Source organism: Cetorhinus maximus, chromosome 1 (assembly GCF_964194155.1).
Source record: "Cetorhinus maximus chromosome 1, sCetMax3.hap1.1, whole genome shotgun sequence".
NCBI lineage: Eukaryota > Metazoa > Chordata > Chondrichthyes > Lamniformes > Cetorhinidae > Cetorhinus > Cetorhinus maximus.
In genome coordinates, this window is record NC_135879.1 from 246,956,302 (window position 1) to 246,962,301 (window position 6,000).

A 6,000-nucleotide genomic window follows, 5' to 3' on the forward strand; every position below is an offset into this window, starting at 1 on the left:
TAAATATGTTGAATACTTGTAGTTTAGCAGAGTGCTGTCTCAAGCTGTGTTGAAATGGTTCTCTCCTTGCAATTGCTCGAATAAACGATTGAAACCTGTACCTGAGACTCCTGTGGTCCGTGTATCAAAGACACCACAACAGGAGGAACCCTCGACATCATCCCGCCCCATTTAAATATTCAGGAAGGCGGGGGCACAGCGAAATCAGCTGTCTGCCCGCCGACCTGTCAATGGCCAATTTAGGACATTGACAGGATAGTTAAAACAATTAAAGGACCTGCCTGTCCAACCTTAAGGCTGGTGGGCAGGCCAGGAGCCCCAGCGGGCTTCTGAAAAAACACGAAACCTCATCCACCAGCGGGATGAGGTTTCATGTAGGTTTTTAAAAAGTTTATTAAAGTTTTTGTGAAATTTATTAACATGTCCCATCTCGTGTGACATTGTCACAATAGGGGACATGTTAATGATTTTTTTATTTTTCTATTTTTAGAGATTGAAAAACTTTCAGCGATCTCCCTGAGGCTGCACTTAGCCTCAGGGAGATGGGCGCTCTGTCGTGTGCATGTGTGAAAGAGCACACTCTCGCATTTGGGGAATCCCCCCCCTGCCCACACAGGAAATGCATAGTGCTTCCCGCCGGGCGTCACGCTTGGTGGGCCTTAATTGGCCCGCCCACTTAAAATGGCGGCGGGGCCCGCTTCTCCGGTGGGGATCAGCTCCCCGCCCACCGGAGATTGGGTTGGGCCCGCCCACCCGACAGGCAGAAAATGCTGCCCATAGAGTGTAATTGGGACCGTTTCCTAAAATAATATGTTGTGGATTCAACCAGGGATCAGGCTATTTTGGGTCTGGTCATGTGTAATGAGGCAGGTTTAATAAATGAACTCAGACTAAAAGATCCCCTAGGAAACAGTGACCATAACATGGTAGAATTTAGCATTCAGTTTGAGAGTGAGACACTTGGATCGGAAACAACTGTGCTAAATTTAAATAAGGGTAATTACAATGGAACAAGGGCAGAGTTGGCTGGAGTGGACTGGGAAAGGAGTTTAATAGAAAAGATGGTTAATGAACAATAGCAGATGTTTAAGAAAATAGTTCATGACTCTCAATAAAGATATATCCCAGTGAGGAAGAAGGATACTAGGAAGGTGATAAACCAACCATGGTTAACCAAGGGAGTTAAGGATCGTATCAAAGTGAAAGAAAAACATTCAATGTTTCAAAGATTAGTGCTAAGCCAGAGGACTGGGAAAGTTTTAAAAACCAACAGAAGGTGACCAAAAAAAGTAATAAAGAGGGAGAAAATAAACTTTGAGGGTGAACTAGCAAGTAATATAAAAACTGACAGTAAGAGCTTCTCACCAGAGGGGCCAGTGCTGGGGCCACAATTATTTACAATATGTATTAATGACTTGGATGAGTGAAGCGAATGTACTATCACCAAGTTTGCAGATGACAGAAAAATAGGTGGGAAGCAAGTGGTGAGGATGACACAAAGAGTCTACAGAGGGATATAGCTCCAGTGAGTGGGCAAAAGCTTGGCAAATGGAATATAATGTGGAAAGTGTGAGGTTCTGCACTTTGGCAGGAAGAACAGAGGAGCTGAATATTATTTAAATGGAGAAAGGTTGCAGAAAGTGCAGGACAGAGGGATTTGGGAGCCCTTGTGTATTGAATCTCAAAAAGCTAATATACAAGTTCAACAGGTAATAGGAAAGGCAAATGGGATGTTGGCCTTTATTTCAAAGGGAATGGAGTATAAAAATAAGGAAGTCTTGTTAAAACTATACAAGGCATGAGTTAGACCACACCTAGAATACTGTGAACAGTTATGGTCCCCTTATCTAAGGAAAGATATACTGACATTGGAGGCAGTCCAGAGAAGGTTCACTAGGTTGATCCCGAGTATGGAGGGATTTTCTTATGAGGAGAGGTTGAGTAGGTTGGGCCTGTACTCATTGGAGTTTAGAAGAATGAGAGGCGACCTTATTGAAACATATGAGATTCTTAGGGGGCTTGACAGGGTAGATGCTGAGAGGTTGTTTCCCCTTGTGGGAGAGTCTAGGACCAGAGGGCATAATCTCAGAGTAAGGGGTCACTCATTTAAGACAGAGGTGAGGAGGAATTTCTTCTCTCAGAGGGTAGTGAACCTGTGGCATTCTTTACCGCAGAGGGTTGTAGAGACTGGGCCGTTAAGTATATTCAAGGCTGAGATAGACAGATTTTTAATCAGTAAGGGAATCAAGGGCTATGGGGAAAAGGCAGGAAAGTGGAGTTGAGGATTATCAGATCAGCCATGATCTCATTGAATGGCAGAGCAGACTCGATGGGCCGATTGGCCGACTTCTGCTCCTACATCTTATGGTCTCATAAGTAAATGAGGGAAGGTTGTTAATTTTTCATTGGACCCGAAAGTGGAGGTAATAGGAAAACCTGAAAGATTTTTATATTTTGGAAAAGTTGAGTTCAAAGAGGTGCTTCGGACAATGAAATCTAAGATGAAAGGGGAAAAAGGATATTTAAGGAAAGATGTTGAGCTGAGTTGTGTGGGGGAGATGTCCTGAGACCGGATTTGTGCTGCGAAAAACTGTGAAGGATTTGAATTTGAAGCAGCCAGACAAGACCTTGTTCTCTGAACCTGTCTTTTGGGTTTCCACAGCACGGTGGAAGAGAGTGAGAGGTTGTGTGCTATACCTTTACTAAAATGGCAGCAGTTTTTGCTTTGGGTAATATTCCTGGATTTTTATAGATAAAAATCTATAAGGGAGTTATTGCCAAGTTGGTTACTTGTGTGTTGTGACCAAATGGGTTTTTTTGGGGGATGTTTTGTTAAACTGCTTTCACTGTGTAACTTTAACCTTGTGTGTTTAAGCTTTTTTTTCCTTCTTGTTAATAAATCTTTTAATTTTAAAATTGTAAAAGTGTTATTGGGATGTGTAGTTCTCGCCCTCATTTTCAGAATATGAAAAAAACAGGTTCTGATTGATAAGACAAGTTTCCCTCTGGGATTTGCCTTGCTCAGTGAATAGCATTGGCTGTGATTGTAGCAATTCAGCACAAGTTCCAAACACAGCATGGGGGACAGGTCATGGCACTAATCCCTGATACAACAGCAAAGAGTTTTCAGGAGGAAACAGATATGAACACAAGGAAGAAATGCAGAGGAGCGCCAGTCTGAAGACAGGACATGTTAGAGCAGGGGGTATGGAAAGGACAGGGAGCAGGCGAGGGACAGGTAATGTGTTGATATGGGGGTGATTTTCACAAAATTGGGCCTGTTGCGTCTGCACCGGGTTTGCCAAATGAGCAATTCACCTCGTGCTATTCTCCTGCCTTTCCCCGTAATGTAATCCTGCACGTTATTCCTCTTCAGATCATATCGACTCTGACATGGCCTTCCAACAGCTCAGCTCTCCCCTTCATTCCCTCCTTGCCTCTGTATCAGGAATTAGTGCCATGACCTTCCCCTCTCACTCTGCTTGGAACACGTTTGCTACACATAAACTGGGAGTGAAAATTCAACCCAAAGAGAGTGGCAAACAGAGGGCCAAGAATAGGCCATTCAGCCCATCGAGCCTGCTCTGTCATTCAATACTACCCTGATTGATCATCCACTTCAATGCCTTATTCCTACACTATCCCCTGTTATAACCATAGGCGATGCTAATTGTTGTGCAAACCAAATCCCAGAGAGAAGCCTGCCTTATGAGCCACACTCTTTCTTTTTGCACCAAGGCTCGGGAGTGAAGCCTTATACACTGTACCAAGTGTCAGGAGCGAGGCCTTATACTGTACCAAGGGTCAGGAGTGAGGCCTTATACACTGTACCAAGGGTCAGGAGTGAGGCCTTATCTACTGTACCAAGGTTCGGGAGTGAGGCCTTATACTGTACCAAGGGTAAGGAGTGAGGCTCAATACACTGTACCAAGGCTCGGGAGTGAGGCCTTATACACTGTACCAAGGCTCAGGAGAGAGGCTTTATATACAGTACCAAGGGTCAGGAGTGGGCCCTTATACACTGTTCCAAGGGTCAGGAGTGAGGCCTTATACACTGCACCAAGGCTCAGGAGTGAGGCCCAATACACTGTACCAAGGCTCAGGAGTGGGGCCTTATACACTGCACCAAGTGCCAGGAGTGAGGCCTTATACACTGTACCAAGGGTAAGGAGTGAGGCCTTATACACTGTACCAAGGCTCAGGAGTGAAGCCTTATACACTGTACCAAGGGTCAGGAGTGAGGCCTTATACACTGTACCAAGGGTCAGGAGTGAGGCCTTATATACTGTACCAAGGGTCAGGAGTGAGGCCTTATACACTGCACCAAGGCTCAGGAGTGAGGCCCAATACACTGTACCAAGGGTCAGGAGTGAGGCCTTATACTGTACCAAGGGTCAGTAATGAGGTCTTTTACACTGTACCAAGGCTCGGGAGTGCGGCCTTATACACTACCAAGGTCAGGAGTGAGGCCTTATACACTGTACCAAGGCTTGGGAGTGAGGCCTTATACACTGCACCAAGTCTCAGGAGTGAGGCCCAATACACTGTACCAAGGGTCAGGAGTGAGGCCCAATACACTGTACCAAGGGTCAGGAGTGAGGCCCAATGCACTGTACCAAGGGTCAGGAGTGAGGTCCACCACCATACTCTCAGACAGTGCATTCCAGACCCTAACCACTCGATTGACCCTGTCTCCCCCACACTCTCAGACAGTGCATTCCAGACCCTAACCACTCCATTGACCCTGTCTCCCCCACACTCTCAGACAGTGCATTCCAGACCCTAACCACTCGATTGAACCTGCCTCCACCACACTCTCAGACAGTGCATTCCAGATCCTAACCACTCGATTGACCCTGTCTCCCCCACACTCTCAGACATTGCATTCCAGACCAGAACCACTCCATTGACCCTGTCTCCCCCACACTCTCAGACAGTGCATTCCAGACCCTAACCACTCCATTGACCCTGTCTCCCCCACACTCTCAGACAGTGCATTCCAGACCAGAACCACTCCATTGACCCTGTCTCCCCCACACTCTCAGACAGTGCATTCCAGACCCTAACCACTCCATTGACCCTGTCTCCCCCACACTCTCAGACAGTGCATTCCAGACCCTAACCACTCGATTGACCCTGTCTCCACCACACTCTCAGACAGTGCATTCCAGACCCTAACCACTCTATTGACCCTGTCTCCCCCACACTCTCAGACAGTGCATTCCAGACCCTAACCACTCTATTGACCCTGTCTCCCCCACACTCTCAGACAGTGCATTCCAGACCCTAACCACTCGATTGACCCTGTCTCCCCCACACTCTCAGACAGTGCGTTCCAGACCAGAACCACTCGATTGACCCTGTCTCCACCACACTCTCAGACAGTGCATTCCAGACCCTAACCACTCGATTGACCCTGTCTCCCCCACACTCTCAGACAGTGCATTCCAGACCCTAACCACTCGATTGACCCTGTCTCCCCCACACTCTCAGACAGTGCATTCCAGATCCTAACCACTCGATTGACCCTGTCTCCCCCACACTCTCAGACAGTGCATTCCAGATCCTAACCACTCGATTGACCCTGTCTCCCCCACACTCTCAGACATTGCATTCCAGACCAGAACCACTCCATTGACCCTGTCTCCCCCACACTCTCAGACAGTGCATTCCAGACCCTAACCACTCCATTGACCCTGTCTCCCCCACACTCTCAGACAGTGCATTCCAGACCAGAACCACTCCATTGACCCTGTCTCCCCCACACTCTCAGACAGTGCATTCCAGACCCTAACCACTCCATTGACCCTGTCTCCCCCACACTCTCAGACAGTGCATTCCAGACCCTAACCACTCGATTGACCCTGTCTCCACCACACTCTCAGACAGTGCATTCCAGACCCTAACCACTCTATTGACCCTGTCTCCCCCACACTCTCAGACAGTGCATTCCAGACCCTAACCACTCTATTGACCCTGTCTCCCCCACACTCTCAGACA